This window comes from Scyliorhinus canicula, chromosome 19 (assembly GCF_902713615.1).
Source record: "Scyliorhinus canicula chromosome 19, sScyCan1.1, whole genome shotgun sequence".
In the NCBI taxonomy this organism is placed as follows: Eukaryota; Metazoa; Chordata; class Chondrichthyes; order Carcharhiniformes; family Scyliorhinidae; genus Scyliorhinus; species Scyliorhinus canicula.
In genome coordinates, this window is record NC_052164.1 from 85,022,375 (window position 1) to 85,050,284 (window position 27,910).

A 27,910-nucleotide genomic window follows, 5' to 3' on the forward strand; every position below is an offset into this window, starting at 1 on the left:
AAATTATGCTAACCATTTATAAAATGCTATTTAGACCTCAGAGAGCGTAATGTATTCAATCCTAGGCACAACACATTAGAAAGGACACCAAAGTCTTCAAGAAGGTGCACAGAATTTTTAATAGAATAATACCCGGGATGATATTTTGAGACATTGGATAACCTGTCCATGTTCTCCTTAGAGCAAAGGAGGTTGAGGGATGATTTAACAGGTGTTGAAAGAATTGTTTGAGATGGTGTTTTCGCTGCCAGGACACAAATTGAAGATAAATGGCAAAAAAAGACAGTTAGGAGACTAAGCTTTTACTCAGTGAGTCATAGCGGTCTGAACAGATAGTGGATGCAGATTCAACAGTAACTTTCAAAAGGGAATTTCATAAATATTCAAAAAGGAAAAACATTTGAAAACTATGGGGAGACAGCCAGGGTGTCGGATTAATTGTTAGCTCTCCCAGAGCACTGGTACAGATAAAAATGGGCTGAATGGACTCCTTCAATTCTGTAGAATTCAATGATTCCTAGATTAAGACTGACAATTTTGAAACAAATGCGGTATTATTAAGAAAGGAACTACAGATATACTTGTTATTGTTGTAATATGCCGTTAAAGGTTATTGGCATGATATCACTAGAAGGGAAATGTGTCTTGCAATCCACTCTCAGTTTCCCTTTTGCTTTGAGCAGAGCACACACACACAGCTCTGGTGCTTTCAAGCTTTCTACAAAATGAAAGGTGTTTTCATACACCTGGTCTTAATATATGAACCCTCAATGTGTCTACCCAATCTCATATGAGCAATTGGTGCCTTGTGTCTTGTATTGTAAATAAGCCCAAGGTATTACATCAATGCAATAACATGACAGTTATGTGTTCAATCAATTGCTTCAGGGCATATGCAGGAGTCACTGTGGTGCTTTTTAAGGTAGAATCTGAGATGTCCTGCTCTTACAAAAGTTATGATCTAATGAAATCTCATCCAGAAACTCACTATTAAAATACATTGAAAGGCAGGAGGTTGCAATACTTAGCTGAGCAATAGGAACTCGATGCGGCACATGATGTTTGGGCTTATTCGTTGGAGTCTACGCATCCATTACTGCTAAAGGACCTCACAGGCACAGAAAAATAACTTTTACAAGTGTGGAGTAACATGCTTCCAGATCACTGTTGGAGATATATAAAATAGAAAAAATGTAAATAATCTCTCTGTCCCTTTATCTCTCTCTCTCTCTCACTTAATCCAAACTTCTTTTCCCTCTTTTTATTTTGCTTTCTGTGCCTGATTTGACATTGAATTCTCTATTCAAATTCAAACTTCCTAGTTCAGACTCTGGCTAAGGAGTGAGACGGGGTTTCTTGTTCTGTTTACACGACCACTACCCTTCTTGTTTTTCTAGTTTACAATAAATTGCAGTGCAAAATTCCACAGTAGTCTATGGATAAATGCAAGAGTAATGAATAGCCAGCACCCTTTGCTGACTCTTGATAGCAAAAATCTAGCCCACAGTTTATCGGAGAAATAATCAGACGCCTCATGCAGCCTGCGGGGTTCTCCAATCCCCCGGCCTGGTGTTTATCGGCGGCGCACCATTCACGGTCAACAGGATACCCTACTCCTGCCGCTTGTCAATGGAATTTCCCATTGAAGCCACCCCACGCTGCCAGGAAACCCATGGGTAGCAATACGCTGCCGGTGGAAAGACAGAATCCCAACAGCTGGTGAATTCCAGCCCATATTGTGAATAACGCTGTACTAAAGAAATCACAATAAATTATATTGGCAAACATTACTGCCGAAAGAAATTATAGTTTAGTACTTGGATAATTGAAAAATAAATATCTAAATGATAAGAAAGTTAAAATATGAAGGTATATGTGTCAGGAATTTGCATACCTTCAAAATTAGTAATAAATATATAACAGCAGGTATATTAATATATTTTGTTCCTGGTACAGTTATGATATGCATACATTTCCTGCACACTATCGCATTTTCCAAATTAAGTGATCTATATTCTTTTCTACTGCTGAAGGCTTCAGTTACTGTGTTTTTTTGTTGAAGTGACAGCTGGTCCCAGAGTTCTGACTACAAATTCCACAGTGTTAGGTCGATAAGGTTCCTAGTGTAAAGCTGTGGCTCAATTATATTTATCTGGATAGACACAGTCAAAGCAGCTTTCTCTGAAATGCTAAAAAAAATGTAAATGTATCGCAATGAGGATACATTCATTGTAATAAATTAGATATTGCAGTCTGTCATAGAAGCACATCTTTAGGTAAGAAGAAACCTCAAGCAGGAGGAGGCCATTTAATCCATCAAGCATGCCCCTCCATTCAGTGGCTGATCATTTACCTCAATTCCACATTCCCGCACTATCTCCATTTGCCTTGATGTCATTAGTCTCCACGATTTCTGTCTTGAACAAGCTCAATGATTAAACTTCTACAGCCTTCGACTTGAAGGAATTCCTCCTCATCTAAGTCATAAATAGGTTGCCTCTTATTCTGAAATTATGTCCCCTGGTTCTAGACTCTCCAGCCAGGGGAATCATCGTGTCTACATCTACTCTGTCATGCCCTGTAAGAGTTTTGTAAGTTTCAATGAGATCACCTTGCATTCTTCGAAACTCTAGTGATAACAGGCCCAGTTTTCTAAATTGATCCTTATAAGACAATCCTGCCATCCCAGGAATTAGTCTGGTGAACCACAGTGGGCTCTCTGTATGTCACACATATCCTTCCTTGAGTTAGGAGATCAAAACTGCACACAATACTCCAGGTGCGGCTTCACCAAGACTCCATGCCATTTGCAGCAAGACAGCGTTCCTCCTGCACACAAATCCCCTCACTATAGAACACAGAACACAGAACAGTACAGCACAGAACAGGCCCTTCGGCCCTCGATGTTGTGCCGAGCCATGATCACCCTACTCAAACCCACGTATCCACCCTATACCCGTAACCCAACAACCCCCCCTTAACCTTACATTTTAGGACACTACGGGCAATTTAGCACGGCCAATCCACCTAACCCGCACATCTTTGGACTGTGGGAGGAAACCGGAGCACCCGGAGGAAACCCACGCACACACGGGGAGGACGTGCAGACTCCGCACAGACAGTGACCCAGCCGGGAATCGAACCTGGGACCCTGGAGCTGTGAAGCATTTATGCTAACCACCATGCTACCGTGCTGCCCCGGAACTACTATTGAGAACAATAGAATTTCTACAGTGCAGAAGGAGGCCATTCGGCCCATCATGTTTGCAGCGACTCTGAAAGAACCCCTACCAACGCCCAATCCTCGCCCTATCCCCGCAAACCCACCTGACCTGCACAGCTGTGGACACTAAGGAGCAATTTAGCATGGTCAATCCACCTAAGTTGCACATCTTTGGATCTTTGGACTGTGGGAGGAAACTGAAGCCCGGAGGAAACCCAGACAGACACCGGGGGGGGCCGGAGTGCAAACTCCTCACAGTCACCCAAGGCCGGAATCAAACTCAGGTCTCAGGTCTGTGAGGCAGCAGTGCTAACCACTGTGCCACTGTGCTGTCCCATGATTTCTGTCTTGAACATGCTTAATGATTGAACTTCCACAATCCTCTGGGGTAGGAAGTACCAAAGATTCACCATCTTCTGATTGAAGGAATTCCTCCTCATCTCATCCCTTCCTAAATGCCTGAATGCCAGCTTTTAGTGGCTTATTAACAAGGACACCTGGGTTCTTTTGGACATCAACACTTCCCAACATCTCATAATTTAAGAAATACTCTGCCTTTCTGTTTTTTCTACCAAAGTGGATAATTTCACAATTCACATTATAGAATCATAGAATCCCGACAATGCAGAAGGAGGCCATTCAGCCCATCAAGCCTGCACCGAACCTTTGAAAGAGCACCCTACCTAAGCCCAATCCCCACACTATTCCTGCAAATAAGGGCAATTTGTAGCATCGCCAGCCCATCTGACCTGCACATCTTTGGACTGTGGGAGGAAACCGGAGCACCCGGAGAAAACTCACGCAGACATGAGGGGAATGTACAAACTCCACACAGTCACCCGAATCGAACCCGAGTCCTTGGCTCTGTGAGCCAGCAGTGCTAACCACTGTGCCACCATGCAGCCCTATTCCATCTGAAGCCTAATTGACTCACTACAATACAAGAAAGAAGAGCTTACATTTACATAGCACTCTTCACAACTACCAGGCGTCACAACGTTACTAAACTATTTGGTCATCTCCTTGCGTTCAGTTTGGAGAATAAAAGGAAAAGTCAATGTAGTACTTTTGAAGTGTAGCCATTGCATGTAGGAAACGTAATGGCTAATCCATACACAGCAAACCCCCAACAAACAGCAAAGTGATAATGAGAAAATAGTCCAATTTTTGTGATCTTGATTAAGGGATAAATATTGGCAGGCACGCCAGGGATAATAGTGCCAACTTTGAAATAGTGTCATGGGATCTTTACATCCATCCAAAGAGACAGATGGAGACTTGGGTTTAATGTCTTACCCAAAAGACAGCACCTTCAACAGTGCAACACTCGCTCAGTGCTGCACTGCAGGCAGGGCCAGCTTTTACTTTTATGCTCAAGCGAGAGTGAGAGTTGAATCCCAAACTCAGTGATTCAGAGACTAGCGTGTTACCACCTGAGCCACTTAAGCCCGAAGCAACAGCCTTGACCATCTCCCTATGAATGTGTCTATGCTTTATTATTTTCAACAGTAATTAGTGCTTCCAAACATGAATTTAACTTGACACAGTCCCATCCATACAGAACCGGACAAGACCGGGTCCACTTGTGAGGATGTTACCTAAATGTTGTTGACATTGTCTTGTGCCTGACTGAGATCTTTAAAATAATGAAGTAGGGTAAGTGCAGGTATGCTATTTCTTCTGGTGGGTGAATGCAGAACAAAACTTATCATTAGAGCTAGACCATTTAGGAATTAAATCAGAAAGCACTTTTTCCACTTTAATGGTAGTGGAAATCCGGAACTCACCTTCCCCCTCCCTCCTACTTCTGCAAAGAGAAAGTTGTGAATGCATATTCAATTACATGTTCAAGCCAGCGACTGTTTGAATTCGGCAGAGTAAGGATATCAAGGGATATGGAGCAAAGGCAGGTAAACGCGACTAAGGTAAAGATCAGCCATGATGTAACGGAATTGAGGAACAGGCTTGAGGGAATGAATGGCCCACATCTGCTCCTCTGTTCTTGCGTTCGAAATGAAGAAAAATTGAATCTCATTTCCATGAGTAGGCGAATGACGTTCAGCCATCCAGAATGTCATCTACATGAATAGTTATTGCCATTCATGGCTGCATTCAGCTGATGAAGACTGAAGCACTATCAACTGAATTCTTATTCTTTAACTGCGGTATACAATGCCCAGTGGGGATATTTGTCAAAGGAGCTTGACGTTATCTTGGTTAGCAAACGTCCAGGCCCTCATTTCAGGCTGGCACGGGACCAGCTTGTTAAAAAGTCTCACAAATTGCTTGCAGTGTGTCATCGTAGTGCTCCTTCAATGCCAGCTCAAGCTGATTCTCTGTGTCAAGGAAGGATAATTTTTATCCAATCTGGAATATGCATCTCTTGATCTGAGAAAAAACATGAAAAGTAACCTGCAGCGTGGTAGCAGACGCACAAAATTATTCTCCCATTCTCCCATTCAAATGTGGAATTATCATCGTAAAATTGCATTGAAATTACAACAGTTCATTGAGCCAAGTGAGCGAGCCCATATTGGTGTTCCTCCTCCACAGGAGCAGCAGTCCTAATGTCATGTGCTTGCTCTGTTCTCATATCCCTTTACTCAGATACCTAGCTCAATTTTGCCCATGGTTTTGAATGCAATTATTAAGTACGATAGCGCATTCAACAGCTTTGCACCCTTTTGCGGAAAAACATTTCTCTTGATCGCTGTCCCAAATCTGACATTGAACTTAATTTCATGCCCTTCTTGTTACAGAGGTAAAAAAAGTTGAGCCGACAAAGTCCCAGATGACTATGGGCTGCTTTCCCCTTTGAGGGGGGGAGCTGACTGGTGGTGGTTTAACCTGAGGATCACCACACTTCAGGCAAGGGGCAAGGTTGATAAGGCAGGCCTTCATGAATGAAAGAAATAGAGGATATAAGATAGAAAAACAGACCATTCGACCAACCAGTCTATGTCAGTTCCCTCCCTACCCTGGCAACCATAGTAATCAGGCTAAGACTAAATTATTCCACTCCTTCACAATTTTGAACATCTTTATCAAATCACCCTATTTCCATCTCTGTTTTGAATGAAATCTTTAACTTTTTTTCAAATTTCGTCATATCCGGCAGTGTCCTAATAAATTTACAATTTCTATTGCCTCGATAGCGTGGAGCCCCAAATTGTAACCGTACTCCAATTTTGATCTTTATTGGATTGTGTGTAAAATATATTGTGGGCAGGATTCTCCGTCAGTTGAAGCGGGAATTGGGAAACGGGATTGGACGGAGAACCGGTTTTGATGCCAAAATCGTGGTGGGTGTCGGATTCGCGCCAAATCCCAATTATCCGGTGCATCGTCAATGCATTCCTCTCCGTATGTACTGTAAACGCCATTTGCACATCATTAGCAGGCCTATCCTGGTACTCTCTGGGGCCTTGTGATTCTCCGCCTGGGCGGACGTCCCGACGGCAAGGTACACTTACGCTTTTTAAAATCGTGAAACAGGCGCCTTGGCTCTTGAGGGACAGAGAGGGAGTACGGACAGTGTCCAACATCACCATAGCTTGCTGACAGTTGTGCCGCTGGCCGTGAGGCTTCTAACTGGGCCGAAGGGAGTAGCGGGAGGTGGCCAGAAGGTGGGCTGTGGGATCGGGGTGGACAGCCATGGAACACCATTGCCAAGGCCTTTAAGACAGCCATGCAGCTGCGAACATCATTGACAGCCCACAGTGAACTTAGGGCCATGAGTCATATGGATTGCCCCCCCCCCGGGCATCAACCTAGGTGCTCTCTTGCCGAGCCATCCCATCAGCCGTATGGGCGCGCTCCAGCACAACCAGTGCCATCTTGTTGGCTGGGATGGTGTGTGTGAGGAGTGAAGTGTGTCTATGCGGCTGCAGCTTGTTGGCCTCCTGAGTGTCAATCCCGAATCCAGGGAATCTGGCACCGTTTCTCATTGGAATCAATTGTGTTCCATGTGGCCCCGGTGCTAGCCAGTCAACAGTTGCTGTATCAGTCCAGGTGCAGCACCAGTTTTGCTGTCATGGAACTCCAGGAATTCTGCGCTGGCGGCATCATTTAGTCTCAGGAACAGAGAATCCCGCTGATAATGTTTCATTGTCCAAACCTTTTGCCATAAAACTGAATATTATATTTACTTTCTTTATGGTTTTAACCACAGGCTGCTGCAATTCATGTCTTGCAAACCAGAACCCTTGGTGCTTTCACCTCCTGCAGTTTTCCCAATTCAATATACAGTAATTATTTTTTAAATGAATAATGCAACTTAAATAGTAACGGTAATCACTGGGCTACCAGTCCAGAGGCCCAGGTTAATGCTCAAGGGACACGGATGCGAATTCTGCTATTGTAGCTTGTCTAATTGAAATTCAATTAATAAATCTGGAATCAAAAGCTAACCTTAGTTATTGTGATGATGAAACCATTGCCGATGGTCACAGAAACCCATCTGCATCACTCACGGCCTTTAACGAAGGAAATCTGCCATCCATACCTGGCCTGGCCGACTTGTGACCCCGGATCCACAGCAATGTGATTAACTCTTAAATCCCCGATGATATGCCCTCACAAGCCATTCAGTTGTACGAATCACTGGAGAAAAGTAAGAAAGGAATTAGACTGGATGGATGGCCCGGCATTGAGTGAGGCACCAGGAATGACATTCTCACACCCAGCCGTGTCAACCCTGCAAAGTCCTCCTTCATAGCGTACGGAGGCCTGTGCCAAAATTGGGAGAACTGTCCGACAGACTTGTCAAGCAACAGCCTGATATTGTGTCAAACTCACCTTAAGGACAATGGCCCAGGCACTACCATCATCATCATCCATGGGAATGTCCTGTTCCAAAGATAGGACATCCCACCAGAGGCGGGTATACAGTCAAGAAGGAGTTGCACTCGGAGTCCTCAACATCGCCTCCAGAGCTCATGAAGTTTCATAGCATCAGGTCAAACACGGGCAAGGACATCTGTGTGTAACCGCTGACTGCCCCCCCCCCCCCCCCCCCCCCCCTCAGTTGATGATTTAGCATTGCTCCATGTTGAACGCCATTTGAAGGAAGCATCTATGGCAGCAATGGCACATAATATACTCTGGGTGGGGGACTTCAAAGTCCATCACCAGGAGTGGCTGTCTGAGTCCTAAAGGACATCCCTGCTAGACCGAGTCTTTGGCAGGTGGTGAGGAAATCAACAAGAAGGAAAAAACCTACTTAACTTTGTTCTCATCAATCTTTCTGTCACAGATAGGTCTGTCCATGACAGTGTAGATAGGAGTAACCACCACACAGTCCTTGTGGAGACAAAGTCACCTCTTCACATTGAGGATACCCTCCATCATATTGTGTGGCACTGTGGTGAATGTAATATATAGATGTATATATGTTAATTCACACTGTCTTTGTAAGCGCAGTGGCGCTATCCTACCACTAGGGGGAGTAGCGCTGGTAGCACTCAGGAACTTGTACTGGACTCCACCCTTGGCTCCGCCCATGACTCCTTTCCCTAGTGCAGCTGTATAAATACCCTTATCCAGAGTCAGCCTGAGTTCACTACGAGTTCATCAACGGGTAACAGGCTGGCTCTGAAGTAAGTCGATTAAAGCCTAGATTCATATCGGAAACACGTGTCTGGTGAATTGATGGTTCCATCAGGCACTGCCACCATGCTGAATAGGATAGATTTCCAACAGATATAGCAGCTCAAAATTGGATACACATGAGATGCTGTGGGCCATCATCACCTGCTCAATCATAATCTGTAACAGCATGACCCCAGCATATTCCCCACTTTACTATTAGCATAAAGCAGGGAGAATCAACCTTATTTCAATGAAGAGTGTAAGAGAACATGTCAGGAGCAGCACCAGGTGCACCCAAGACTGAGGTTACAATAGATGAAGCAACAAAATGACTATTCGTGTGCCAAACAATGTTAACAGCCTGACCTGTGATAGACATAGCTAAACGATTCCACAACCAGAGGATCAGATCTAACCTCATGAATGGTGGTGAACAATTTAAAAAAGGGGGCTCCACAGATAACCCCAGCCACAATGATGGGGGAGCCCAGCACATCAGTGCAAAATACAAGGCCAAAGCATTTGCAACGATCTTCAGCCAGAAGTGCCAAGTCAATGACCCATCTCGACATCTTCTTGAGGTCCTCAGCAGCAGAGATGCCAGTCTTCAACCGAATCAGCTGAAGTCACTGGACAGTGCAAAGACAGTGCAAAGACTATGGGCTATAGAATCATAGAATTTACAGTGCAGAAGGAGGCCATTCGGCCCATCGCGTCTGCACCAGCCCTTACAAAGAGCCCCCTACTCAAGCCCTCGTATTTACCCTATCCCCGTAACCCCCATTTAACCTTTTTGGATACTAAGGGCAATTTATCATGGCCAATCCACCAATTGACCACATTTACATTAATAATTGACCACATTTACATTAATTGTGGTGAATCGTCAGATCTTTAATCCAGGCCTCTGGATTTCCAGTCCAGTAACTTAACCTCAATACAACTGTAGCTTCTTCCATCTATTTTCATCCATTCTGACAATGATTACCCACAGCCTAAATTCATTTTCCAACACTGCCAGACATGGAAACAGAGATGATAGACTAATTGTTCCATTGGCTCTCATTGATGACCAATAGGCAGCTTTGGCGGATTTGGGAAGTACAACTTGAATGGTTTTCTCACAATTTGAACAAATAAAAGCCAAATAATAGCACTTTAACAGTAAAGAAATTGGTGTAACATTCTCTTCATTTCTGTGCATGTAGTTATCCAAGATTTGCGGCAATATTAGTGCTGAGAATTGCTAATCACTGGAGTATGGCATGGACATGCAGTCAGTGGAGATAGACTGGTGACTGCGTTCAACTTGCATCATGCCACCCCAATTATGTGCGGACCTTGATGCATATAGCAACAAAATCTTTTTTGTTTCTTATAAAAACCTTCGCAATGACAATATTGCACAAGTGAAAGTTAAAGCCATTTTTAAAGGTTAGTTGGGACCATATGTTTAAATATGTGGGCATTAATTAACTTTTTATAATATTTATAAAATGCGGGGCTGGTTTAGCACAGTGGGCTAAGACAGTTGGCTTGTAATGCAAAACAAGACCAGCAGCGCGGGTTCAATTCCCATTCCAGCCTCCCCGAACAGGTGTTGGAATGTGGTGACTAGGGGCTTTTCACAGTAACTTCATTGAAGCCTACTTGTGACAATAAGCGTTATTATTAATAAAATGTATAGACTTGGTCCTTTATGGAATAACGTGCTGGGGATGACCACTTGAAAGATGGAGAAAAGGGTGTGCAAGCACACGTGTCCTTGCTGGATGCCAGTTTTTGATAGGAATGGCATCACAGACTGTTGCAGAGAACAGTGACAGTCATTTTGTCATGAAGAAGCTGCACAACTTCAATGTGCTTCACTGAGGGTCCAATTTGAGTTCAGGTCTGACGGGAAGCTTTTCAGCCTTCAGAGGCTGAAAGCGAAGACCAAAGTCATGCGTACGACCATAACAAACCTCCAGTATATGGATAACTATGTTATCCTGGTGCACATAGAAGATCTATAAGCCGCGCATGACTTGTACAAAGAAATGTATCAAGCCTGAGGTTGCATCTGAATGCCAGTAAGACAAAGATTCTCCTCCAACCAAAACTGAGGCTCATGCCAAACCCTCCAGAATCACAGCAACGGGTCATTCCTGGGAGGCAGTCAACAGTTTCTTCAATCTTGGTAATCATTACTTGGACACGTGATTACCATGTGTAAACTGGGGGAAGGTTGATTTCAATAAGATCAGATTTGATTTGGCCAGAATGGACTGGGAGCAGACATATTTACGTAAATCTGTGATCACCACAGTGGGAAGCATTCAAGAAAAAAATAGGGAGAGTACAAGGTCAACATGTTCCAATCAACAAAAGGGTGAGACCAAATTAGTTCAGTGAACCCTGGATATTGAGAGATGTACAGCATTGGATAAGGAGAAAAAGGAAGGCAGGTATCGAGGGCTCAAAATGGGGATAGGGTGGGGGTGTGGGCTTGGGTAGGGCGCTCTTTCCAAGAGCCGGTGCAGACTCGATGGGCTGAATGGCCTCCTTCTGTACTGTAAATTCTGTGATTCTAACCTGCACATCTTTGGACTGTGGGAGGAAACCGGAGCTTCCGGAGGAAACCCACGCAGACACGGGGAGAACGTGCAGACTAAGCACAGACAGTGACCCAAGCCGGAAATCGAACCTGGGACCCTGGCGCTGTGAATCAACTGTGCTAACCCCTATGCTACCGGCTCTGATAACATTCTGGCAATTGTGCTGAAGGTTTGTGCTCCAGACCCAGCTGTGCCCCTTGCCAAACTGTTCCAGTACAGCTATAATACGGTAAGAAGTTTTACAACACCAGGTTAAAGTCCAACGGTTTTGTTTTGAATCACTAGCTTTCGGAACACTGCTCCTTCCTCAGGTGAATGAAGAGGTAGAAACATATATATATATATAGGCAAAGTCAAAGATGCAAGATGATACTTTGAATGTGAGCATTTGCAGGTAATTAAGTCTTTACAGATCCAGAGAGAGGGGTAACCCCAGGTTAAAGAGGTGTGATTTGTCTCAAGCCAGGACAGTTGGCAGGATTTTGCAAGCCCAGGCCGGATGGTTGGGGGGGGGGGGGAGGGGGGGGGGGGGGAGGGGGGGGGGGGGTATGTACTGCGACTTGAATCCAAGGTCCCGGTTGAGGCCATACCCAGGTGTGCGGAATTTGGCTATAAGTTTCTGCTCAGCGATTCTGCGTTGTCGTGCGTCCTGAAGGCTGTCTCACAGCACGCTTACCCGAAGGTCAGAGGCTGAATGCCCTTGACTGCTGAAGAGTTCCCCGACTGGATGGGAACATTCTTGTACATAGCTACATAGCTACAATAGCTGCAATAGTGGTACCTCCTCAGCAATGAGGAAATTCTCACAGGTAGTCCTATCCACAGAAAACTGTTCAACTCCAACCTGGCCAATTACCATCCCCATCTGTCTACTTTCGATCATCAACAAAGCCTTAGTCCAAACATGGACAAAAGAGAACTCCAGAAGTCGGGCGATTGACTGCCTTTGACATCAAGGCAGCATTTGACTGAGCGTGGCTTCAAGGAGCCCTAGAAAAATTGGAGTTAAAATAAAATGTGTGATAAAAGGTCTCCACTGGTTGAAATCATACCGAGCAAAAAAGATGGTTGTGATTGTTGGAGGTCAATCATCAGCGTCCCCGTCCATTGATGCAGCATGATCTGGCTTCCGCATATTAGTCCAAATGTGCCATCTGATATTTAGGCTGAGAACCCAATCTTCTGCTTGACACCCCTATCTACTCACATACATATATTGATTAGTGCCCTTAAGTGTACCCTGTGGTTGTGACTACACTTATTTATGGAAATGCCGTTGATCCTTTACCTGCATTGGACCCAGTTTCGCTTGTGGGCCTCATGGCTGCTAGCACTCTACCGTGACTTTGGTGAGGAGGGAAATATTTCTGCTGCCATCACTGGGAAACAGGACCTTCAGAATAGCAGGCGGTAACAGCAGCTGTAGTTATTCAGAGGGGCAAGATGCAGAATAGATGCTAGCAGCAGTTGAGGTTATCCAGTGGGAGAATGATCAGAGGATTCGAGTAGCAGCGGCAATTTCAACTTTCCCACTCATCCAGCCAGACTGTTGTGGTTACACTGCCATGTCCAGCGCACCAGTATTGGCCTGGACGCCATGTTGAATCAAACGCCTGTAAGTCATGAAAAGTCTGAAATAGACATTCATCTCTTTATTATGTGAATCAAGGCCATATACCCGTTCCAGGACCCCAGACATACCCCAAAACATTTGGGAATAAAGATAAAGGATCTGACGATGGGGTCATCACTGGCTGGAAAAATTGGATGGGATTTTCCAGCCTGTCCTGTCCGAAGACGAGAAATTCCTGCCCAAAATCAATGTACCTTTAGATGGTCCGTCAAATTTTCTGTCCTGCCCACGACAATTCCTGCGGTAGGTGGGACCTGAAATTAACTCTCTCTCTCCACAGATGTTGCCTGACCTGCGAAGCGTTTGCATTTTACAACTACATATATTTTGCACTGCACATGCTTTGTCTAGATGTAGCAGATGCTGAAATGAGGAAATTGGCAGCTTATACTTAAGTGGGTCCAGAGAAGCAGGACAGCATGCAAAATAAATAAACCGAGCTCACTGCAGGTTTTTTTTTAATTGACAACCACACCTTAATCTCAATTGAAATGAAATTTGGATTTTCCCACATGTCAATTTGCACCGTTTCCATTTGGATCTCAGATGAGGTATTATGTTTAACAGTAACATTTGTTTCAAATATAGATATCACATAAACGTGTAACTACTTTGCTGTATTTTTTATTGGTAAAATTTCTGAAGCATGCTTTATTCATTAGCATAGCGCTATACACATAGTAATTGGTATTTGAAACACTGCGGTGCTGTTGGGGAGTTTTAATCTTAATTCCCAAGGTGCCAATTCCAGACCAGAACCACTTTCCGCTGCTGATATCTGTAGCACTGGCAGATACTGGAAAGTCAGCATAATAACCATGAAACATTAATACTCCTTTACACTTGCGTGCAGACAACATTCGAGCTGCAGTTCCCTCGGGATCATTTGTTGAAGAGGAATAGTGACTGGTTCTCATCTCTAAACAACAAAATTTGATGCATCGCCCACCATTGGGATCCTGCTACAGCTGAAGAGAATTATGACTAAAACATTTACAAGTATTAATCTACAGCGCTGTATCTATGTAGCATTTAAACCATGCTAAATAGATTCTGCTTTTTGCTCCTCTAATTTCAGAATGAGTAAGATTCATACAGCACAACATAGTCAACACCCTGCTTTTCTAATTATTGTGAACCGTTTAGTGTTAATACTTTTCTCTTATGAATGTCGTTTGATTTTCCACCAAAATTATTTTTTCAAATCACTCTATTGATCAAATAAAAACCAAAAGCATTGATTCAATTGGTAGCATGCTCACCTTTGGTTCAGAGGTCCACGGATGGAGGTGGCTAGCACGAGGGGACATAGCCTTAAATTGAGGGGTAATAGATATAGGACAGACGTCAGAGGTAGGTTTTTTACGCAAAGAGTGGTGAGGCCGTGGAATGCCCTACCTGCAACAGTAGTGAACTCACCAACATTGAGGGCATTTAAAAGTTTATTGGATAAGCATATGGATGATAATGGCATAGTGTAGGTTAGATGGCCTTTAGTTTTTGACTTCCCATGTCGGTGCAACATCGTGGGCCGAAGGGCCTGTACTGCGCTGTATTGTTCTATGTTCTATGTTCTATGTTCTAAGGTCGAGCAGCCTATGAGGGCAATACTGAGTTGAGGCTTTAGTTGAGGCAGTAATCACAACTGTCTGACTTTTCTTGTAGTGGAGGTCTGAACACCCATAACTAGACTCAAAAAGGAACAGTGAAGTCTACTATTGAATATTTCTCTCTCAGCCAACACAAGCCAAAACAACGATGGCACAGCGGTTAGCACTGCTGCCCTGCAAAGCGACAAGGACCCGGGTTCAATCTCGGCCTTAGGTGACTGTCCGTGTGGAGTTTGCACTTTCTCCCTGTGTCTGCGCACGTTTCCTCTGGGTGCTCCGGTTTCCTCCCACATTCCGAAGATAGAACATAGAACACAGAATATACAGTGCAGAAGGAAGCCATTAGGCCCATTGAGTCTGCACCGACCCACTTCAGCCCTCACTTCCACCCTACCCCCGTAACCCAATAACTCCTCCCAACCTTTTTGGTCACTAAGGGCAATTTATCATGGCCAATCCCCCTAACCTGCACGCCTTTGGACTGTGAAAGGAAACCGGAGCAGCCGGAGGAAACACACGCAGACACGGGGAGAAAGTGCAGACTCCGCACAGACAATGACCCAGCGGGGAATCGAACCTGGGACCCTGCTGCTGTGTGCTAGCCACTTGTGCTACTGTGCTGCCCTAACTGTGAGGTTTAGGTGGATTGGCCATGCTAAATTGCCCCTTCGTATCCAAAGATGCACAGGTTAGGTTCACTGGAATAGGGTAGATTCTATAAGCCACCCTTTCACAGTAACTTCCAAATTCATGACATTAGAAGGACAAGGGTAGCAGACACATGGGAAACATCTGCAAGTTCCCCTCCAATCCATCCACCATCTGGACTTGGAAATATATCACCATTCCTTCACTGTCACCATGTCAGCATTCTGAAATTGCCTTCCAGTCAGCACTGACAGTGTTTCCTACACCACAGGGGCTGCAGCGAATTAAGATGGTGGCTCAGCACCACCTTCTCAAGGGCAATCATGGAAGGGCAATAAGTGCTGGCCCAGCCCACGACGCCCACATCCTACCAGACAATTAATATAAGAAAACATTCTTGCTGGAGGCTCTTGCCATGCACAAAATAGCTGCTGTGTTTGCCCACATAACAGTCACAGCATTTCAAGAGATAAAGATTAAAACACAGGAGACACACAGCAGGGCAGACAGCATTTGTGAAAGGAGAAAGAGTTACAGGTCTGTGAATTTTCATCAGAAGGCAGACCTGCAGCTGGAGGGGCATGGGCAGTAATGCCAGTGGCTGTCAAAGTGATTGTGGCCCTGAATTTCTCTATATTTGCATTTTTCCAGGCCAAAGAAGGAGACATCTTTAACATCTCCCAGTTAGCCGTCCATTTGTCGAGTAATGTTTCCCTTGTCTTTGAGCATTGCCTGCAACTTGCAAAAGCTTGTAGTTTAATCCCTCCTGAACCATATAACTGGGTATCAATGATCCTCAGCCATTGTGTTACTAGGCATGGTTTGTTGTGTCTGAGTGTTTCACTGAAACACTCAGACATGTGGGGCGCGATTCTCCGCTGCCCACGACGGGTCGGAGAATAGCGGGAGGGCCTTCCCGACAATTTTTACGCCCTCCTGCTACTCCCCCCCCCCCCCACCCCACGGCCGCCCCACGACACGAATCGCTACTCGCCGTTTTTTACGGCGAACAGCGATTCTCCCCAGGCTGATGGGCTGAGTTCCCAGGCCTTTACGGCCGTTTTCACGAACGCAATCACACCTGCTCTCACCGTTCGTGAAAACTGTCGCAAAGTGCCGTCCCGGACAACCATAGCACCGATTGGCACGGCCGCACCACGGCCGTGCCAAGGGTGGCATGGGCCTGCGAACGGTGGGCACCGATCACGGGCAGCGAGTCCGATACCCGCGCACTAGTTGTTCTTCCGCCGCCCCGCAGGATCAGTCCGCGGGGCGGCTGAGGGTCATGACGGCCCGCGCATGCGCGGGTTTGACACGTCTGCATGATGACATCATCCCCGCATGCACGGCTGACGTCAATGTGCGCGTCAGCCGGCGTGACGCTTGGCGCGCGAACTTAGCGACGGTCGCTAAGCCCGCGATGGCGTGCTTCACGGGGCCCTGCTGCTAGCCCCACCCGGGGGGGGGGGGGGAGAATCGGGTCCTGGGAGGGGGTGCGGAGGCTGCCGTGAAACACGGCCAGTTTCACGGCAGCCTTTACGACTCGCCGCATTTGCGGAGAATCGCGCCCATGGCTTTTCCCCATGCTGCAATGGAAGCTGAGACATCACCCACCACATATGCGTCATGCTAGGGTCCACAAGTGTTCTCATGAAGTCCACCACCCCATCCACGGTAGACAAGATTGTCTCCAAGTTCTGTGCAAAGTCATAGAATCATATAAACCCCACAGTGTCGACGGAGGCCATTCGGTCCATTGACCCTCTGGAAGAGCACACCCACCTCGGCCCAATCCCCCACCCTATCCCCGCAACCCCGCCGAGGGACAATTTGGCATAGCCAGCCCACCTAAAGTGCACATTGTTGGACTGTGGGAGACAACAGAGCACCCGGAGGAAACCCACGGGAAGATGGTGCAAACTCCACATGGACAGTAACACGAGATTGGAATTGAACTTGGGTCTGAATCAAACCTGGGTCCCTGGTGCTGTGAGGCAGCAGTGCTAACCACTGTGTCACTGTGCGACCCATGTCCTATTTAGATTCGGACTCCTCCATGTGACCTCGCCAATGTATAGGCCAGTCCCGGATGAGGTCCCCAATTTGTTTTGACCAGGACAAGACTCCAATTCTGTTATGACCTCAGCTGAGGAGGCACGGTCTGGCTTTTTTCAACCCCCTTGGCTGATGGAAACAAGGTTTGTTTAAAAATATTGTCCCCGTGGATATCTTTTCCCAGTCCAATTTCAAGGAGCCAATTTATTCAGGCTTCCTTGAACCAAAGAAAGTGTAAGTTTACTGATCACTAAAACGCGAAGAAAAATAAGAAAATGACACACCACATACATACACACAAAGATCATTAATGGAAACATGACAAGTGACTAGTTCTTCTTGTTATTGTCATTTACTCACTGGTCTGCAGCCAGCTTTTTAATCCAGTTTCATTGTGTATTCCTGGAAGGGGAAATCTTCGTGTCCTGCATTCAGATCAGAACATTTTACACGTTCAGGGAAAGAACCAACTGGAGATGTGTTTTTAGATGACTGTTGACATGTGAGAATCAATCTCCATTGTCCCTGCAAACACAGGAGATTACAGCCCAGTCTGCTGTATTTTCCACATCTTCCTTGCAGGGGTCTCTGTTTGATGGGCCTTGACAATGTTTCAGGTGCCACATTCCATGTTCTCTCAGGACTGATCTTGTCAGTGTCATCCACATAGGAATTTACCAGAAAGTGGTCATTTACATTATCATCCATCTTTGGATCAGTGCCTTTACTTATACTTCATTCTAAACACAGGTCTTCCTTAATGAAAAGTTTAACATGCCCGCAGGTAGTTAGTTGGTAACTGTAGTCCACTTTCATAACAATATTGACATGTGTACAAGATGATAAACAGCATGGATAAAGTGTACATGGAGTGGATGCTTCTTGTGGAACATTCTAGAATGAGAAGTCATAGTCTAAGGATAAGAGGTAGCAAATTTAAAATAGAGTTGAGGAGAAACTACTTCTCCCAAAGGGTTGTGAATCTGTGGCACACCCCAGAATGTGGTGGATGCTGGGACATTGAGTAAATTTAAGGAGGAGTTAGACAGATTTTTAATTGGGGGAATGTGTTGAAGGGTTATGGAGAACGGGCAGGGCAGTGGCGTTAAGGCTAGGATGTGATCAGCCATGATCGAATGGCGGAGCAGACTCAATGGGTCAAATGGCCTCATTCTGCTCCTATATCTTATGAACATCTATCCCTTGCAGCACCAGAGGTCTTCGTTCAGAAGGCGAACACAAGGAGAGGTTTCTTTGACTCACTGAGGCAAAGGTTCTCTAGACAGACACTCTGAAGACAATTGGTTGGATAGCCATCGTGCCAGTAGTGCAGCTCTGAGGGCCTGAATGGGGTGATGGAAACAATTTCACTTGAGCTCACATGAATCACCAAGGAAGTGAATCCCTTTTTAAATGCCATATCCTTACAAATAAACCATTAGCTTTACACACACTGCTCAGTTAGACATAACCCTTCACGTCCCTATGCGCAGTATCTGTCAACCATGATTTAAACTTCATCTCACATCCCTTAGTAGTTTTTTCAGAGGCCCTTTGCCTCACTGATGGTAAAGGACATCTCTTCCTCTGTCTACCTCCAACACCAAGGCCTCAAATGCTGCATGGGAGAACCTGGGGGCATACCCGCTGGTTTGTTGCACCATTGTCATTCCTCTTTTTGTTCATAAACCGTTGTTTAAGCAGTTCCAGCCCCATGTGCAGCCAGAATGTACCTCGCCAGCTTTGAGTAGTACAGACGAGGTTTAGGAGGTGTGCACCTCACATGGAACAGGGCTCCCTGTTGAGATGGGCAGCAAGTCAACACAGCACTTTGTGTTGGGTTGTCTATCTTCATCATTTAAATTAGCAGGCAGCATGAAGTTTGCATGCTGTCTGTGTTCCTTCTAATGGACATATGTTCATCACATATTGTGATCCCTGGACCTGTTTTCTAGTCTTTGTCAACCTATCCTCTCAGTAGCAATAATATTGAGAGTTATAGGTCTCCAAAACTAACGGCTGCAATTTTGAATCTATAATTCTCATTGGCATTAGCACCCAAATGTTGTATTTGAATGAATTCTTCTTGGGCTGTGACACAAAAATGGACAATGGTACATCTGCTGCCAATTCACAGCATTTACAGTCCCATTCAGATCAATGGAACTTGAATCGGGCAGTGCATATGACTACTGACAAATGCATTCCCATCTGTTTTGCATCAACTCCCTCCTCCCAAGTCTACGTTCAACCCTTATTTTTTTCTGCTGGAATAAGCCCTTGCAAGCAGGACAACTTTGAACAGAAGAGAAGCTATCACGGTAAATTTTCAGTGGTGACTTAATCAATCAAAAGTGCAGACGAGATACCTTTTCTTGCTGATTCACCAGATGTGACAGTGGGAAGAAGCACCAAGGACATTTAAAAAATGAGGATTAGAAGTATATATTTCTCTCCTGGTACAAGGTGTCCACTGTAATCTGGTCGATCAACTAAATACTGATAACACCCTTCACCAAGCTGCTTTGGTAAATCGTGTTATATTTGAACAGAAGCCTGGTCAATGGTTATCGGCGAGTAACACATTTTAACTGGTGTAATTGATAAAGAGACCCATGTGAACACTTGTTGCTTGAAGAACCATGTCTGAGTGATATTTTAATCAAACTTGAAAAATATTCCAAAAATGTCGTCATTAGCTTCACAGCGAAGCTTGGTTTTCTCAGCAGGTACCACTCCCACATGACCAAGTGCTGCAGCATGAGGATTCAAGCACTGGATTTGCAAATTGACTTTTTGAAGTAGCACAGCATAAGTCAATCAGCCAAATGCTATTAGACTGATTGCTAGTCAAGCTAATTAGCTGGTCGGCAATTTGCTCCAAAGACCCACTGAAATTGTGTTAACGTGTTTTGCCACACAGGAAGCATCAAAAGAGTTCAAATAATTCCAGGAATGAAACATTGAATTACTGAATTATGTCTCTTCCGAACAGGCCATGACCACAGTGCTTTGTTTGCTGTGCAATGATAAGAATAACAGTCTGTTTGCATTGAAGGTTACGGTAACTATGCAAAAAAGTTTGCGGGCTCCCTAGCAACAAAGTACTAAAAAGCTGCAATAATTGATTTCATTATGCAAAGAGGCACTGAATGTGGTCATGCAGAGAATTTCCATGTTACAAGACAAACTATTTCACTCCTGACAACTGACATGATGGAGTGAATGATTTTTCTATTAAAAGAGCCATCCTCTACAAGTTGGCTTTTCACAATCAATGCTTAATAGATCATTACTGTAAAAGAGTAGAGTTGATAAGATATGAGGTCAGTTGGCACTAGTATTTTACTTCTTGTTGAGTTTCTTTATATATATCTGAATCAAAGAGAGTGATCGCAGTGATATAATGAAATACTCCAGCTTATGTCCAGTGAATATATGAAGCTCATCAGGTATAGGACAGGAGTAAAGTCCAATGTACTGCTGCTTTAAGAATAGATTTAAAGCCTCTCTTTTGACATGTACCTCCATTTCAGTTCAATTAGGCTAAAGATGCTACTAAACAGAAAGATTTTCATTCATTATCTCTCCCAGATGCTAATATTGAACAGTGCTTATAGTTGTTTTGGGGAAGATTATGTGGGCGTATTGTATAGAATTTGTTTTCGAGGAGGGCACTTTGGGCGTAAGGAGAGCTTTCTAAATCTATACAACATTTCAGTGGCTAAATTCATAGATGTACATGGAATTTACAGCATGGAAACAAGTTTCGACTTTTCACAAGCTTTAACCCAGAATTTAACCCTATCTGTGCTGAACCCTTCCTCTCCCATGTACTTATTTATCCTCCCCTCAAATGCAGCTATGCTATTCATCTTAACTATTACCTCTAAGTTCTTAATCTAACCAACCTCTGAGGAATGCATTCTTTTTTTAAAAATACTGATTTTACGCATCCCTCCTTCAGTGAGTTTAGTCAGTAACTAACTGAGAGAAGGACCTAGGACTGAGATGACTTCGTTATCAAAGTGACTATTATAGTAGGCACTTTGATTTTTTTGACTAGCCTTTGTTATGGTGAGGAAAATTGGACAGAGATCCCATTTTCCTGACTATTATAGGATTAACCTTGTTTATGATTCAATAACTTCTAAATCGCCATTCATATGAGGTACTGAAAGATACTGATACTCATAGGGTCAGATTTTAGAAATCTAAAACACAAACACTAAGGATAGTGGTGGCAAGAGGACACTTGAGGAAAAGAAACATGGGCGGTATTCTCCGCTCCCGGGACTAAGTGCTCGTGCCATCGTGAAAGCCGTCGCGTTTCACGACGGCGCGAACAGTTCCCGGGCACGACCTATTCTGGCCCCCACAAGGGGCCAGCACGGTGCTGGAGTGGTTCACGCCACTCCAGCGTCCCTACGCGGCACCAAATGGCCCCCTCACCAACATGGCACAGGTGTTCTGGGGCCGGCCGCGAAAGAAGGTAGGCCGGGGGGGGGGGGGGGGGGGGGGGGGGGGAGAGGCCGGCCCGCCGACCGGTGAGATAAGTTGAACATAAAAGTAAGGACATTATGTTTCATACACTTGGTATTGAAGTGATTAGGGGCTTGATTCTCCAGCCTCCCAGCTGCATGTTTCTCCAGTAGGAAGCAGCGCGCAGTTCCCGCTGAAGCCACTCCATGCTGCTAAGAAAGCCATGGCTAACGGTGAGTGGCCGGTGGGATCAGAGAACTCTGCTGCCTGTGAACGCAGGAGAATTCTGGTCCAGATCTTAAATACATTGTGCTGTTTGTAAATGCATTGGAAGCAGTTCAGAGGAGGTTTACCAGATTGATACCTGGAATGAATAGGTTGTCTTATGAGGGAAGGTTAGACAGACTGGGATTGATTCATTCCACTGGAGTTTAGAAGAGTGAGGGGTGATTTGATTAACATATATAAGATCCTGAATGGCATTGACAATGTAGACGTAGAAAGGATATTTCTTCTTGTGGGTTAGTTCAGAACTAGGGGCCACTGTTTTAAAATTACTAGTCACCTTTATAGGACTCAGATTAAGAGAATTTCTTTCTCTCAGAGGATTGTGCAACATTGGGGATGGGGGGTCATTGAATATTTTTAAGGCGGAGGTAGATAGAACCTTATTAGGCAAGGGAATCAAAGGTTATCAGGGGTGGATGAGAATGTAGAATTCGAAACACAAACAGATCATCCGTTATTTGTGGAATGGTGGAGTAGCCTAGAGAGGCTGAATGTCCTAAGACCATAAGACATAGGAACAGAATTAGGCCACTCGGCCCATCAAGTCTGTTCGGCCATTCAACATGGCTGATATTTTTCTCATCCTCATTCTCTTGCCTTCTTCCCATAACCCCAGATCCCCTTATTAGTCAAGAAATTATCTATCTCAATGTTAATGGCACTCAGTGATTTGGCCTCTATGAAATGAAAATCGCTTATTGTCACGAGTAGGCTTCAATGAAGTTATTGTTGTAGCCACCTGAGTTGGCCACTTCCCAAGTTCAAAATGGAGAAACACAAGGAATGCAGGGATAATTGGACAATCCTAGAGAAACAAGCAGTTTGCAGACTTTTCCTGTGTATTCTGCCTGCAATGAAAGCAGCCAGCACTGAAACCAGCAGCCATGCATATTAATGAGCGATTCCTGGGCACAATAGTAACAATCAAAGGTGATCGAAGTAAAGCTAGACTCCTCGGCGCCAGCAAGAGTCCAAGACAAAAGAAACAAACGGGCACCCAAGGACCGCCCAGCAATCGGGAAACAGCCCCAGTATTGGGGAATTCAAACCAATCGATTAGTATGGGATCCAATCGATTGGAAGTAAGCTCGGGGTCCGCCCAAAAGGGTGCAAAACCCCTGGGGCCGATAAAAGACAGGTCCCAAGTTCAATTCGCTCTCTTAGCCGGCCCTCCCAGCAGAACATCTTAGCAGCTCTCAATGAACTTGACCGTAAGAAGGAGAGGCCTGGCCAGCTGCTGCACCATCAAGTAAGTGTCCAGTCAATGCACGCTACGAGATAGATGCTCCTGACCCCTTAGTCTGTACCAACTGGAAGCCTGCAAACTCAGGATCGAGCAAGAGGCCATTGTTCCCTGACCCAGTGGGATCCCCTATCCAGATAAGTATTGGCCTGTTAGTGGTAGGAATAGCCTAGTCTTTTAGTATTTTATGCATGAGTAGCGATTAACTGTGTATTAATAAACGTGTTTTCATTTGAACCTTACTAATTGGTGTATTGAGTCATTGATCTAAACTTGAACTTGAACCTCGTGGTGATATCATAAGGATACCTGGCGATTCTAGAGCTAAGTAATAAAACAGAGCCAATTGAGTGTAAGGCACACTCACCAGAACAGGCAACACTGTGAAAAGCCCCTAGTCGCCACATTCCGGCGCCTGTTCGAGGAGGCTGGTATGGGAAGTGAACCGTGCTGCTAGCCTGCCTTGGTCTGCTTTAAAAGCCAGCGATTTAGCCCAGTGTGCTAAACCACCCCCTATTCTACAGCCTCTGTGTCAAAGAGTTCCACAGATTCACTACTCTCTGGCTGAAGAAATTCCTCCTCATCTCCGTTTTAAAGGATCGTCCCTTTACTCTGAGATTCCGTCCTCTGGTTCTAGTTTTGCCTACAAGTGGAAACATCCGCTCCATGTCCACTCTATCCAGGCCTCGCAGTATCCTGTAAGTTTCAATACGATCCCCCTCATGCCCCTAATTTGTATGTTTATATGTTGCTGAGAGTATGAAAGTTGCTCTAATTGACTTAGTACACTTAATCTTAAAATGTGGCATCAAGATATTGTTTCAGGAAACATGGCAAAGACTCTAAACAGGGGCGAAATTCTCCGACCCCACGCAGGGTCGGCGAATCAGCCGGCGGCGGCGTTATTCCCGCTCCCGCCGGGTTTTTAATTCTCCGAGCGGCCAAAAACCGGCGTTGTGCAAATCCCGCCGGCAGCCTCTGAAAACAGCTGGCGCCGGCGGGATGTCATTGATTTTTAACAGACAGACATTCTCCGTGCCGGATGGGCCGAATTCCCGCCGACGTGGCCATGGGTCACGTCGGCGAAAAACTGAGTAGCTTTAAAACGGCGTCAACCATTGATGATGGTTGACGTCGTTCAGTGACCTAGGGCGAGTGCGGGGGTAGCGGCGTTGGAGAGGGGTGGATTGGGGGGGGTTGCGCCGTTTGGGGGGGGGTTGTGGCGTTTGGGGGGGGTTGCGGCGTTTGGGGGGGGTTGCGGCATTGGGGGGGGGGTTGCGGCGTTGGGGGGGGTTGCGGCGTTGGGGGGGGTTGCGGCATGGGGGGGTTGCAGCATTGAGAGGGGGGATTGCGGCGTTGAGAGGGGGGATTGCGGCATTGAGAGGGGGGTTGCGGCATTGAGAGAGAGGGGGGGCGGCGTTGGAGGGGGGTAGGGGTGGGGAGGGGGGTAGGGGTGGTGGGGAGGGGGGTAGGGGTGTTGGAGGGGGGTAGGGGTGTTGGAGTGGGGTAGGGGCGTTGGAGGGGGTAGGGGTGGTGAGGGCGGTGGGGTGGTGAGGGGGGTAGGGGTGTTGGAGGGGGGTAGGGGTGGTGAGGGGGTAGGGGCGTTGGAGGGGGGTAGGGGCGTTGGAGGGGGGTAGGGACGTTGGAGGCGGGTAGGGGTGGTGGGGAGGGGTTTAGGGGTGGTGGGGAGGGGGGTAGGGGTGGTGGGGAGGGGGGTAGGGGTGTTGGAGGGGGGTAGGGGTGTTGGAGGGGGTAGGTGAGGGGGTAGGGGTGTTGGAGGGGGGGTAGGGGTGTTGGAGGGGGGTAGGGGCGTTGGAGGGGGTAGGGGTGGTGAGGGAGGTAGGGGCGTTGGAGGGGGTTAGGGGCGTTGGAGGGGGGTAGGGGCGTTGGAGGGGGGTAGGGGTGGTGAGGGGGGGTTGGGATAGGGGGCAGCGGTGTGCAGGGGGGGCGACGGTGCGTTGGCCCCGGGCATCCATCGCCACCCCCCTCTGCACGCCGCTGCCCCCTACCCCAACCCCCCCTCACCACCCCTACCTCCTCCAACGCCCCTACCCCCCTCCCCACCACCCCTACCCCCCTCCAACGCCGCCCCCCCTCTCTCTCAACGCCGGTACCCCCCCTCTCCTCTCAACGCAGGTACCCCCCCTCTCCTCTCCTCTCAACTCAACGCCGTGACACCCCCTCTCTCCTCTCCTCGCAACTCAACGCCGCAACCCCCCCCTCTCCTCTCCTCTCAACTCAAAGCCGCAAACCCCCCCTCTCTCTCCTCTCCTCTCATCGCAACTCAACACCGCAACCCCCCCCCCTCCCTCCCTCCCTCCTCTCCTCAACTCAACGCCGCAACCCCCCCCCCCCCAAACGCTGGGTCTCTCTCTCCCCTCCCCCCCCCAAACGCCGGGTCTCTCTCTCCCCGCCCCCACCAAACGCCGGGTCTCAAAATCTCTCTCCCCCCCCCCAAACGCCGGGTCTCTCTCTCCCCTCCCCCAAACGCCGGGTCTCTCTCCTCTCTCTCCCCCCCCCCCCCCCCCCCAAACGCCGGGTCTCTCTCTCCCCACCACACAAACGCCGGGTCTCGCCACTTCCGCAGAGGGTGAAACTGACGCGTATCACGTCAGTCTGCTGCTGGCCCTTTCGGGAACGGAGATTAACAGCTTAAAAGAAGGCCCTGACGCCTGAGTCATCCGCACCGCTTTTGCCCGCTGGAAATGTGCGTCACGTCGGTCCGCGGAGAATTTCGCCCCAGATTCTTCCCAGAAGAAGACAAATAATGAAAAGGAACAGCATATGTCCATATAATAGAAAACCCATAATGCAACTCTATTGCTAACCTTTAAACAATAAGAGGTTGGAATACTTATCAGAAGTAGTACACAATCAGTAATTCAATAGCCCCCCAAGCCCCTCCCCGATTATACCACTCAAAGGGATAACAATACAGCATACCTCTGAAAATGGCCTTAACTTAGTACTGCATTTTCCCCCATATCCCTGAATAATAGCTTAAGGCTTCTCATACAGGCAACAAATAACAAATCCCTCAAGGGTTCTTTGCAAGCTGATGGATGATTCAAGGTTTTTTCTTAGGTGATAAATGGCTTAAATCATCTTCCTCTAATGACAGATAACTCCGTACCTCTTCCCTGGACAGTTCAAGACTTATTCTGAGAAGACAGAAAACTAAAAAGCTTGCACTCGAGAAGATGGACAGCTCATGGGTTCTGGCCAAGTCATTGGGCAGCTGATAGTTTCTGCTACAAATGATGGATGACTGAATGTTTCATCCCGAGATTTTGCCTGACTTTCCAACTGATAGAAAGCTAATTTCACTTACGGTTTTTAACCTAGGAGATACCCATTTCAGCAGTGTGAATGAAACTTACGTTTCAGAGATAAAAGCATTACATTCTAACAATCTACCCTATTCATTCTCCATTTGGAGAATTTTCAATTTTTCAATCCTTTTTTCTAATTATTATCCATGTATTGATGGTGCCCTTTTTTAAATTAACTTGCACATAACCATTGTTGTTCACACTGGAGTTGTGTTATATGAATAAGCTGAGCAGAAGAACTAGCTCAGTAACAATATTGAGCATGGAAGCCTATTCAAGCTGGACCAATGTTGCAATTGTACTTTGCATTGGAGAAAGCACAAAGCACCTCCAGAGATTTCCGTGACTAACGCACAGACAGAACTATAGCCCATTCTAAATCTGGCAGAGCATTTTAACCAAAAGAAATGCTGATGCATTGTGTGCTTAACTCCGGAAGCATTCAGTTACTCATTAGATACAGTCTGTTTTGGTTACCTATTTGCATGTTTATCCCTGATTTAAGGCAGATGGAATTTAAGCATCAATCTGGTGACTAAACGTACACCATTAAAAATAGGCTAGCTCAAGCTTTGTTGTTACAGAAGAGGTGTGGAAGAATTATAGTTCCTGTGTCTTTTATGAATGAGCTGGTAGGGCAGCATGGTGGGGCAGTGGTTAGCATTACTGCCTCACGACGTCGCGGTCCCAGGTTTGATCCCGGCTCTGGGTCACTGTCCATGTGGAGTTTGCACATTCTCCACGTGTTTGCGTGAGTTTTGCCCCGAAATCCAAAGATGCGCATGATAGGTGGATTGGCCATGGTTAATTGCCCTTTAATTGGAAAAAATGAATTGGGTACTCTAAATTTATTTTTAAAAAATGAATGAGCTGGGAGTCCTTTTCTGCACAGATATGCATTAACCAGGAAAGGCCTGAAAAACAAAGGTTAGGCCTTCCTGTTGAATGTGAATACCAATTCATGCAGAAAATTGTTTCAGCTGCTGGCATTCAAAAGGGCAAACCCAACAGTAATATGGCCATTTAATTTGGTGCAAGTTGCATGTTGGTAAGATTATAAAACTTTGTTTTAATATTGTAAGATAGTCATTTCATCGAAAAGGTTACTCTCAATTAGGTCAGAGGATTGTTTTTAATTAATTCTCTCTCTTGTTTGGGAATCAGGTTATTTACTTAATTTATTAGTCAATTATTTTCCCACATTTTCCTC